At 37.2% G+C, this 13050-nt stretch overlaps 1 protein-coding gene across 2 annotated transcripts in view; it reads right to left on the minus strand.

Annotated features, from left to right (window-relative positions):
• Nucleotides 1-13050, minus strand: part of LOC309493254 (C-type mannose receptor 2-like) — a 185800-nt gene that overhangs the window by 20694 nt on the left and 152056 nt on the right. The gene's annotated exons all lie outside the window — the stretch shown is intronic.

Consider the following 13050-nt stretch of genomic DNA (forward strand, 5'->3'; position numbering starts at 1 on the left):
GCCGCCCTTGGCGAGCGCATCTTCCGCATGGTCCCGGCCCATATACTGCATATACATTTCAGTCTAACTTCAGCACACTCAAAGTCTCCCCCACATATGATTCACAAAATACAATGATTACAAATGTTTATGAATGTATATAAAACGTATAAAACAGATACATAATAGTTTTTGATTGATTCATTTTTTGTTGCAAAAATCATTAGTTATTTGTTCATGCTGCAGTACCCACATAGCAACATTGTGACTTCCCAGATCCGGCCCACATCTGGCACATGTGGAATGATGATCTGGCCCACATGTAGTGTGGAATGACGGCCCTTGGTTGGCTCACTCCTGTTTGCCAGATCTGGACCACAAGCAGGCCATAGCAATGCCACATGTCAGCCAAGAGCAAAAAAATTAATAAAACCAGAACTGGACCTTATCTGAGCCACAAAATCTGTGTATATTAAATATGGAGTCATTTCAGCCTTAATAAGCCTGTTAACAAGCAGAATCACCGGAAAAGAAGAGAACAGAAAAAGAGACGAGCAGAAACACAAGAACTACAACTGACTTCAGCCACAGCCTTAGATGAAATCAACTAACTAGAATTGATATGTGCGTCACGTTTAGTCAATAAAACACTTCTGCATAGGAGACACCTGTGCATCCTCGCTCCTCACTCCTCGATCCTCGCTCCTCGACTCCTCGATCCTCGCTCCTCTCTCCTCACTCATCGCTCCACGACTCATCGCTCCTCGTTCCTCGACTCCTCACTCCTCGCTCCTCGACTCCTCACTCCTCGTTTCTCAACTCCTCGTTCCTCGACTCCTCACTCACTCCTCAACTCCTCACTCCTCCACTCCTCACTCCTCCACTCCTCGATCCTCACTGTTCACTCCTCGATCCTCACTCCTCTCTCCTTAATCCTCACTCCTTGATCCTCACTCCTCGATCCTCACTCCTTGATCCTCACTCTTCACTCCTTAATCCTCACTCCTCCACTCTTCGATCCTCACTGTTCACTCCTCGATCCTCACTCCTCGATCCTCACTCCTTGATCCTCACTCCTCACTGTTCACTCCTCACTGTTCACTCCTCGATCCTCACTCCTCGATCCTCACTCCTTGATCCTTGATCCTCACTCCTCACTGTTCACTCCTCGCTCCTCACTCCTCCACTCCTTCACTCCTCACTCCTCGATCCTCACTCCTCGATCCTCACTCCTCACTCCTCGCTCCTCGATCCTCACTCCTCCACTCCTCACTCATCCACTCCTCACTCCTCACTCCTCGATTGCAATTAGAGAATTGAAGGGAATCGGTTTCTGGGTCATATGATGGAGGATGGAGGAGCATGGAAACGAGGAGGGATATTGAGAAGCACCCATTGTGTTGAGAGGAGGGTTTGAAAACTTTATTCCTCCTCTGAGAGCCGAGATCCCTGGTGTTGAGGAGGAGACACGACAGACATTCACAACAGAGACGAGATAAAGATATTAAAGTGCTCATATCATGCTTTATTCCCCTGAAGTCCATTTCTAATGTTAGTAAAGGCTGTTGGACTCTCATTATCCCACTGAAATAATATCATCATCTTCTGCTGCTGTTTCAGAATTAACGTGTCTTTATTTCCTCCGTCTAAATGCTTGATAGTGAATGGCTGGAGTGTGGACATTAAAACATTTTTTTTTTTTTGGTTTTTTTTTTTTGTCTCTGTGAAAATGTCATACTCCTGTTTACTGTTCCTTTGTTTGTTTGTTTATAAAACATGAACACATTTGCATGTTAACACATCCTCATCACTCATTTGTTTATGTCTACATTCAGATGTTCAGGATGGACAATATTTACATCTCGTGAAACAGGAGAAACAGTGAGATTCATCTGTTAGTTTTACTGCAACAAGAGGAAAGTTACACTATAATTGAGTCCCAATTCAGAGCTGAATCCTTCGAAGTCCAGTAAGGTCGAAGTGAATATTGTTAAACGAGACGCTCTAAAATATGGAGGATTTCCTGTTTACATCACCAGCTGTTCCCGCCCACCGCTCCTGTCGCCTAGCAACTGTGACAGGTTTCCTTAAACCAGGTCTTTGATTATCAGTTCTCTCATTACAAATCTCGTTCACATGTGTCAAAACAGATATCAAACCCTCAATACTTCAATAATAGAAGTGAGAACCCCCAAACTTAGTCTCTAAACCAGTACATTTGAAATTGCCATGAACCGTTGGTGCAATTTTCCTCCAAACGATTTGATATTTAACAGAGCTCAGTCCAACTGTACTCACTCATCTGCATATGCATGTGTAAAGCGCGATGGCAGTCCAAGGTCCCGAATAATTGTTTTGTTTCTTCAAACAGAAACAAAAATCAGAATGTAAAAATCTCAAATCGACGATGCCGATGAATCAGTCCTCCTTTAGGCCGTGGGTAATTTCCGCCAGAAGCCGCGAACAAGTCCTCCGCTCTCCCTCGAAATTCAGATCCAGTCTTTCGCTCACAGCGCGAAATTTCGTAATGAATCGTAACGAAGCTGGTCAGCAACTCAGTTCGGACAGCGCAGAGAGGGGTTATTCTCTCTCCCTATGGAGTTAATAGTGTGCCAAAATTAAACACATAATTTTTTATTTAATTTTTTTATTACAATTATATATATATATATATATATATATATATATATATATATATATATATATATATATATATATATATATATATATATATATAATATATGTATATATCACTGATTCTTGAGAGTCAGGACAAAACACGGTTTAAAAAACTTTTTTTTTAAATACACACTATATCAATTAGAGTTATATGTTTCTGCAGAGAAAGGTCTTAGCTATTTAACCATGTAAAGGAACAGGTTCTAAATAAAAACACATTTTTAACAAATAAACATGTTTCCCTTCAGAACTGGATTTGTGTCAACTCCGTCAGACACACTAAAAAGTATAAAATTTTAATTCTTCAAATCCAACAAGAATCTAAAGTTCTGAAGTATATTGTAATAGTGTTTAGTTACTCTGATATGTAAAAAAAATACAATATATAAACTTAAGTTGTGATTTCACACTATTCTGAAAACTCAGATTTCTAAATATTTGCATTTTCAAACTTTGATTTTAATTTCAATATTGTAAAAACAAATTCCTTAAATAAATAAAACATAAGAGGATGTAGATCAGATGGTCCTTTATTACAAAAACAACATAAGCTGAAGGAAGATTTTTTTTTCCCCCAAAAAATTAACAAAAACATACAAACATCCAACGCTGTTGACGAAGATCTGACGGTGTTGACGAAAAACTGACGGTGTTGACGGAAAAACTGACGGTGTTGACGGAAAATGTTTGAATGTTTTACCTCAGATTTGTGAAGTGTTCACCTGTTTGTCATGATATGTTCTGACAATAAAGAGTAGTTTAAAACCACAATTAACGCTCTGTTTTCTACAACTTTCACTTAGGAGCAAAAATCTGCCTTTAAACTTGAAAGACATTTATCGTGATAATTATCGATATCGACTGATATAAAAAAAAAGATTGTAATAATTTTTTTGGGCCATATCGCCCAGCCCTACACTGGCTTCTCATTTCTCTATCTCTGTCTCTACATATATAAATATATATATTAAAGTGCTGGCAAAGTTACACGTTACACAATAATAAGTAGACCACTGCCTGCCCATTATCTACAAGTCAGATACGTATGGTTAAATAATGTAATGCATGCTATGTATGTGCATTTATGTGTAAATAAAACCCTGAAATAACAGTTTAACCCTTCACTATATTCACAAATAATATTATATTCGCACATTAAGAGGTTATTGGTGGATTTGTCAACTCCGTCAGCTTACAGGTCAACTCCGTCAGACATAGAACCTGATGGAGTTGACGTCTGACGGAGTTGACGTAAGGGCATGTATTTTCCTGCCAAAACATGTATTGTACACTGCAGCTAGGTAGTTTATCCTCAGTTGCTAGATGTCCCAATAACCTCACTAAAATGCTTAAATTCAATCCACTATGGTTTAAAAAAAAGTATCTTAACAGAAAGATGGTATTGACATGGTGCAGCTGTGACCATAGGAATATTGACATTGTTTGTCTAAAATATAAAAAAATGTAAAATGTACCAGAGAATGTGTGGTAGTGCTGCATTCACCACAGGCAGGGAGATGAAAAGGGGTCCTCAGGGATATAGCTGACCATGCTATTTCCTGATTTAAAGAGCTTTATGAAAAAATCTGACGGAGTTGACAGAAACTGAGGACACAACTTTAATAGGCAGATTTTTATAGAAAATATTGTTTGATGTTCACTCCATGCATTGTTTTTTATATTTATACCCCTTATTTTTTATTTGATATATATGCTTTCATAATTGTAGAGCTTTTTAAAAGTTTTTTGGGATGGTTAATATTGTGACCTCTTGCTGAGGACAAGTGCAATAACATGGACCTTCTAACCACAGACCATACATTTAAACAAATTTTCCCCAAAAAGATAAAAAGGGTTATTCCAAAAATCAGATAGGTATATAGAATTCCTTTAGATTTAACTTTGTAAGTATGTCAATCATGATGAATTTCTTAATTGTTGCTATAAATTAGACTTTTCTATGTGGAACATGTTTTGTCCCGATTCTCAAGAATCAGTGATATATATATATATATATATATATATATATATATATATATATATATATATATATATATATATATATATATATATATATATATATATATATATATATATTTTTTTTTTTTTTTTTTTTGTATTTTCTATAAGTAGCTGCTGTTGTGCGTTTCTAAATTATTTCTGCATTTCCTCAATGTTATAAAACATTTTAGAGGACTAACAGGCTAGAGTAGGCACCGGCGCCCTCATAAGAATCCATCATAGAATTTTGACATAGTGTGTGGAGGTAATATCGCGAAAGGGCACGGGCGCCGTGAGCGCTGAGTGAGCAGGTACGAGTAGTGAGTTATCGTCGAAAAAGATGGATAAAGCAAAAAAGCTGTCGAGGGCTAAAAATAGAAAAAGAAAGAGGGAAAAGGATATGGCATGTCAAGGGATGCGACAGCAGCTAAATAAGTGCATGGTGAAAGGCAACAGGCAGGATTTAAAGTGTGACGTCTGTGTGTGCTTGGAGGCTTGCAAATATTCATGTTAACAGACTAGCTAGCATTTGCTAACACTGGGAATGTAGCAGCCAAATGGGGGTTTAAATTACGGCTAGCTTAGAATATGTAAAACTGAGGTTGCTGAGCTGAAAACTGGAAAATATCAGGTAGCAGGTACAATAAATGATCTGGAAAACAACTAATGCAATATCTCTGGTTTACCATGGAATCATGCATAGATTTGCTCCCAAACTTGGAGGCTTGCAAATATTAATGTTAACAGACTGGCTTGTGTTTGCTAACTTAATGCAAACTAAGGTTGCTGATATTTACATTTAGATTTTGGTTAAACCCTATGGTACCAATCCCATGCATGACATATATCAATTTTATTAAAGGTGCATTGCGCAAGTCTCTGAGTTTTTGCAGAACTATGCCCCCTCTGGCGGCAAGCGAAACTGCAGCCAGAAGTGTGCACGCTCACGGACAAAAGTTTTCTTTTTTTTATCTTACGTGGAGTTTGCGTTGGTGTTTGAAATGAACTACAAGCCGGTCTCTTAGAATCCATCTTCTACGGAGAATGGCGGCGAATACACAAACCTGCCAGACAGCCAGGTGAGCGTGCCATGAACGCGCATGACGTCACGCCCAGTCTAAAATTCTGGCCCGAATCCCTCTTATTTATTTTACTTTACAGGATTATAGAGACAATCTCAGTGATCAGAGAAGAGCTCATTCAGCCCATCAGGCAATTGTTTAAGCATGTATGGGTTAGAAAACGGGTATTTTTAACATGAAAAGTTGGTTAATGCACCTTTAAGGTAAAATAACAACTGGAAAATATAAGGTAGCATGCACAATAAATGACTAGAAGCTGGAAAACAAAACTTAATATATATATATGTGTGTGTGTGTGTGTGTGTGTGTGTGTGTGTGTGTGTGTGTGTGTGTGTGTGTGTGTGTGTGTGCCATATTTGTACTTTTTTAAATCCAAAATGTGAATGTAATTTCAATAGCAGCACAACCTTACTGCATAATAGTTGTCATATCTGATGCCATCACTAGGCTGATTTAAGAAGTTAATTTAGGCTGCTATATTTAACAGTGAGGATGGTGGATCAGGAAAGACAGGGGAAGGCAACAGGTAGGCTAGGTCTAACATTAGGTGGAAGTGTAGGGGGAGCCACTTGATAACAACAGATTCATTTCTTAATATTATTCATATGGAAAAAGTAATATGGAAAATCTATTTCATAATATTTGTTTGACAATATGTCTTATTGGAGAAGAACACAGGCAAGGAGTAAAAGAGACAGACATGAGGTCGGCGATGGCATCAAGTAAAGATGAGACCAGTGGGTTTTTTTTTTTTTTTTTTTAATGACCGGTGAACAGGCGTGTTTCTGTCTTCATCTATAGTTAACCTTTTTGAGGTTTTCTTTTGCAAAATGTTTATTACATATCTAGACAGAAATCCACATTAGCACTTAGTAGCAATTCTGCTGTAAAGCTATAATCTATAAGCTGAAAGCTCTGCTAAGCTTTTTTACATGAAATGAAAAAGGCGACAGCCCCTCATGGACGACTGCCACACAAGATTAAAATAATATCAGATCTGTCTAATTTTCTTTTTCCTTATTTCTAATTTTACATAAACACAAAAAAACTGAGATGAAAAATAGTTGACATCATTAAATTAGTAATTAGTATCCAGCTCTTTACATTTAATTAGTTGAGTTGGCATAATTAATGAACTAATAAAATAAAGTTTAAATTAAGATGCTAACCATATATTTCTATATAGCATTGTTTATTCCACCACACAAAGGACTGTTTATAAGGTGACAATCCATTATACATGTGAAGATTGTAGGCTGTATCTTGAAGATTTTTGTATTGTATTGTATCTTCTGTTATAAAGACGAAGATTGACATTTCGTTGATTAAAAAAATATATGAACACAATGTTGTAAAAAATAAACAACTTGGGCTATTTTATGTTACATGTGTTCTGTTAGATTATTTTAGAATACTTTTTGTTTAATTATATATCAAGGCAATGAAGATATAGCCTATTAACAAAAATAAATCTTATATATTAATATATTATCTAAAGAAAACTATATTATATAAAATAAATATATTTTAAAAAGGGCCTCACTGATTAATTTTGCCTGGGGCCCCCATTCAGTGTAGGTTTGCCTCTGATTGGGGGCTGCTACTATTTGCTTATGCTTTTTGAACGTAGAAGTATGATAAAGGTGTGATAGGCTATTTAAATTTTGTTGTATATAGGGGTGGTGGTGGCGCAATGGATAAGACACATGCCTTTGGTGTGAGAGACCCGGGTTCGAATCCACTGTGAGACACCAATGTGTCCCTGAGCAAGACACTTAACCCCTAGTTGCTCCAGAGGCGTGCGACCTCTGACATATATAGCAATTGTAAGTCGCTTTGGATAAAAAGCATCAGCTAAATGAATAAATGTAAATGTAAAATGAAAAGCATGCTAACTCAAATATGGTTGTCACTGCTCATTATTTGTGCAATGAGCGACGCTACAGTGACACCTCGATGTTGCTTCAGCCATTGTTGTTTCGACCGGAAGTCGCTTTACACAACAAACGCTCAAGTCAAGTCAAGTTTATTTGTATAGCGCTTTTCACAATACAGATTGTATCAAAGCAGCTTCACAGTATTAAATTAAAATAATACAACAAAGTTTGTTTCAAGAGGAATTTATTGATTGATAAAATTAAATTAAATATCCCCAAAATATCCCCAACTGAGCAAGCCAAAGGCAACAGTGGCAAGGAACCGAAAAACTTCATCAAGTGACCTAATGGTGTCCTAAAACTCCATCAGGTGACCTAATGGAGAAAAAAAAAACCTTGGGAGAACCCAGGCTCAGTCGGGGGCCAGTTCTCCTCTGGCATTTATGAGCTAGAGGCCGGATTGTAGTTTGAACTGTAGGATTATATGAATGCCTGGCTGAAGAGATGCGACTTTAATCTAGTTTTAAACTGGGAGAGCGAGTCTGAGCAACGAACAGTATCAGGAAGACTATTCCAGAGTTTTGGAGCCAAATGTGAGAATGCTCTCCCTCCTTTGGTGGTTCTGGATATCCTAGGTATGACCAAAAGCCTTGAATTTAGTGATCTTAAAGAGCGCGATGGATTATAGGGTGATAAAAGATCCGTTAAATAGACTGGAGCTAAGCCGTTTAGGGCTTTATAGGTCAGTAGCAATACCTTGTAATTAATACGGAACTTTATAGGTAACCAATGCAGTGATGATAAAATCGGTGTTATATGATCATATTTTCTTGATCTAGTAAGAACTCTAGCGGCGGCATTTTGGACTAACTGTAGCTTGTTTATTGAGGATGCAGGACAACCAGCTAATAAAGCATTACAGTAATCCAGTCTCAACCGGATGTGAAAAAGGCATATAAGCGCGTCTATGTATTAATTATGTCTATGGGCCGCTGTGTCAGAGATAAAGAGAACTGCTTTCTGTGGTTGCTTCGCACTATAAGATAAAAATATATAATTTCATATAAAATGTTTGACTCTATTAAAGGATTGCTCACAGTAGACACTGATTGATTTGTAGAGAGTGTTTTTTTGTTTATATTTATGTGTATTTTGATCGTTTTATGTCCGTTTGGATGCACTCTACGATCTTTCTATCTGCGTCATTTTCCATGTTCTTTCTAACGAGGTGAAATGTATTTTGAATAGGTGGAGCTTAAACAACATTACGACTTACTCAGGGATGTAGTGGAGGCTAAACGCACGTAAACGCCGTTTACGCACCTCCCAAAATTTGGAAATAGCGTTTGCCCACCTCCAAAGTGCGTTTATCCACCTCTACATTTCACGATATTTGAGCGGACTTTGCTTTTCCAGTGCGTGATCGCCGATCGGCACATGATTCGAGCATTTGGGCCGTTAACTACAGAGCAGAACGCGCAGCGCGCAAACACGGAGCAGAGAGCGCAGCGCGCCGAGTTGAGTAAAGTTGGCAATAAATTCACAGATTCGAACTTCCCGGGTCAATAACTCGTGAGCTAAATGTTGTTACTACACAAATAACACCTCTTTTTAATCGTAGTATGTAGACAAGCAGCTACAACCTATTTTTTCTCAAAACGAGCTTTCCCTCGCAGTGGACAAAATACATTGATCTCTATGCGCAGGCGGCAGAGAGACAGATCCGAAGGGACCGTCTGCAAAGTGCAAAACCCGAAAACAGTCAATAACTTCACTGTCACACACTATAGTGTCATCAAAATAAGTTCACACATCACTGCTGTCCTGATGGTTATACTACAACACTTATTTTGTATAAATATCTTTTTGCATAATTTTTATGATTATTATTTATGAAAAGTATTCAATAACTGCACTGTAATTCACTGTATTGTTGCCAAATTCAGTTCGCACATCACTGCTGTCCTGATGGTTATACTACAACACTTATTTTGGAAAAAAATATATTTTTAATTTGATATACAATTGTAAATGTATCATGTTGATGATTTTTATTATGAAAAATATTCAATAACTTCACTGTAATTCACTGTATTGTTGCCAAATTCAGTTTACACATCACTGATGTCCTGATGGTTATACTACAACACTTATTTTGGGAAAAATATATATTAAATTGTATATACAATTGTAAATGTATGATTTTTATGAACAATATTCAATAACTTCACTGTAATTCACAGTATTGTTGCCAAATTCAGTTCACACATCACTGCTGTTCTGATGGTTATACTACAACACTTATTTTGAAAAAAAAAAAAAGTTTTTAATTGTATGTAAAATTGTAAATGTATCTTTTTGATGATTTTTATTATGAAAAATATTCAATAACTTCACTGTAATTCACTGTATTGTTGCCAAATTCAGTTCACACATCACTGATGTCCTGTAGTTATACTACAACACCTTGGTAGTACCATCAAATGATAGCCTATAGCGATGTCATCAGGATACACATACACCGGTAGGCAGTGGCCCACCTTACCGGGTGACCACGTCGTGGTCCACCAGAATTGATAGTTTACCCACCTCATTTTTTACCACTACACCACTGGACTTACTATCATCTCTCTTTCACTGCTCTGTGTGCAGGACAATAAATGCTGATATCATCCACGAGTGTGTGTGCTGATGAAGGGTGGGACAAACCGGGTCAGATAAAAAAAGCAATGGTCACACTGGCATGTGGAAAGTTTTCAACCATGTGTGTTACAACTAACCCCATGCATAGTTCGAATTACAGTCCCCCCAAAGGGACAGAAATATCAGTTTTGGGGGGGTCAGATAATTTTTCTGATATTGTGAAAAAATATAATTACAGTTACAATACAAGTCAACTCCTATTTTCACTGTAGGAACATTTTAATGTAAAGCGATTTCAGACACCCCTATTGTGGACCGTACCATTTTTAACCACCGTGGCTAGAAGCAACGGAGATAGAGAACGACTTCAACTTCTCAAGCAAGTGTCAACGTTGAATGACAAAACGCTAGTTTCATAAAGTATCATTATTTTCAACATTCCTTATTTGTATATTCAAAAATATTTAAAATAATCTAATTTAATACAGTTATAATTTTTCCATGTAAATTATTTAATTTTATTGGTAACAGCCTAGTGTCTAATTATTTTAATTGAATATATTTATCAAATTTAAGAATTTGAAATGAAAGAGGGATCCCGTCTTAACACTAAGAATTTGAATAATTGTAATGTGATGATCAGATGCAGATATCTAAATATAGGTGGTTTGCGGGTGGATTATTTATTTTTAATAGTTAATTCGGGTGACTCAAAGTGCACCAGATTAATTAATTTATCTTTAAAATGTAAAAAAAAAATCTTACGGGGGGGCATGCCCCCAGACCCCCCTACAGATACCAAGCTCCACCCACAAAAATACAGCAGGAAACACATTAGCCTATATGATGATCTACAAAAAAATACACATTTAATTATCTTATTATTAAAATACATTATTATGATTTTACCACCTTGTGGCAGCTCTTGTCTGAGCTGAAGATACATTACCCGATGGTGCTAGCGGTGAATAATCTAAAAAAAATTCTTAAAAATCTCCTTCACCTCCATCTTTGTATTTAAAAGTCTGTCAGAAACGTGTCTGCTGTGTCCTGATGGCATCTGTCACAGTTGCTAGGCGACAGGAGCGGTGGGCGGGAAACTGATAAATGCTGCCATCGGAGGACGCATTCCAAGGTCGGAAGCCATCGAGGCACGTCTGAATCCATTGTTAGTTCCACTTCCCGTCTCCTGAGATGCCTTCATTTGATCGCTTTTTGTAGGCAGCATAGATCTATCCTTGGCTGTATTTGATATCCCATATTTCTGTGCTTTCCATTCTGTGACAGTTGAGCTAGAATAATAAAGATGGCGTCTGAAAGTTGCGTCCGGTGGTCAGTTTGTGTAAATGTACATTTTTGATAAACGTTTTCCACTCATGAGTTTTTCTAGTGAGACATTACTATTATAGTCATTAAATATTCACTTAGTTTTCACTGAAGCTCGCTCTCTTTTGCTGTAGATTTTGCTGTAAACGCTGCATCAGAAGTGTGTCTGAAATCAGTTTTGTGAGGTACCTTCGTGTCTGCCTACAAGTCATTGCCTGATAGGGCAGCGAGGCAACAAGTCACTGCTTAAGTTTTCGGACGCAGCCAACACTCACTTCCACCTTCTTGGACTATGAAGGATTCAGCTCTGAATTGGGACAAAGTTATAGTGTGACTTTCCTGTTGTTTCAGTAAAACTAAATGAATGCGACTGAATGAAATATGACTAGAACAATAACACTCACTGTTTCTCCTGTTTCACGTCAGAGATGTAAATATTGTCCATCCTGAACGTCTAAATGTGGATATAAACAAACGAGTGATGAGGATGTGTTTACATGCAAATGTGTTCATGTTTCATAAACACGAAAAAAAGAAAGAAAAAAAAATACAGTAAACAGCAGGAGTATGAAATTAAACAAAATAAGAATTTTCACATTTTACTTCTTTTTTATGTTTTAATGTCCGCATTCCAGCCAATCACAATCAAGTATTTAGACGGAGGAAATAAAGACACGTTTATTCTGAAACAGCAGCAGCAGAAGATGATGATATTATTTCAGTGAGATAATGAGAGTCCAACAACCTTTACTAACATTAGAAATGGACTTTCCAGCCTTCATGAACAATTATATATCACTTATAAATGATTAATACAAAATTAATAGTAGTTATTACGATTAATGTGGTTTGGAATTGGTCAAATGTGCCTGGAAAAAAAAATATGATCAGAAAATCTTAATAATTCTGCACGCACTGTATGACATTGATTAGTTGTATGTACATTTGCTCACCTGTCTAATAAAGTACATGCAAGAGCGGCGTCTCTGTCAAGTCGAAGTTAGTCGCGGACGTGAAGCTCTCGGCATCTGGAAAACGCCACGCTGATATTGATCCTCGTTTTAGTTCTCCTTTTGTCCCAAAGTCTGCTTGCCATGGTCTAAACGTAACGCAGTTGTCCACGTCTGTCGCCATGGTTACTATGGCAGATCGAGCGGAAACCAGGGATAACGCGAATATTACGTCATTGACAGGCGACGAGTGAACATGGACGAGCCATTATTTAAAATTGGAATTTCTCTGAAATTAAAAATCTTTGGGAACTTTTGGGATATTGTAAGTACACAACCGCAGGAAATATATCACACTGTGCAAGTGATTTTTAGATATTTTATTACAAAAATCTTACATATTGTAGCTTTAATATTGTCCTTTTCTATCCCTCAATCCCTCAACCAAAAAGTGACCAAAAACAGAGAAACACAAACATACATATAGAGTTGAACAGGGATGTAACACGAGTT

Source organism: Leuciscus leuciscus (assembly GCF_965113295.1).
Source record: "Leuciscus leuciscus genome assembly, chromosome: 2".
NCBI lineage: Eukaryota > Metazoa > Chordata > Actinopteri > Cypriniformes > Leuciscidae > Leuciscus > Leuciscus leuciscus.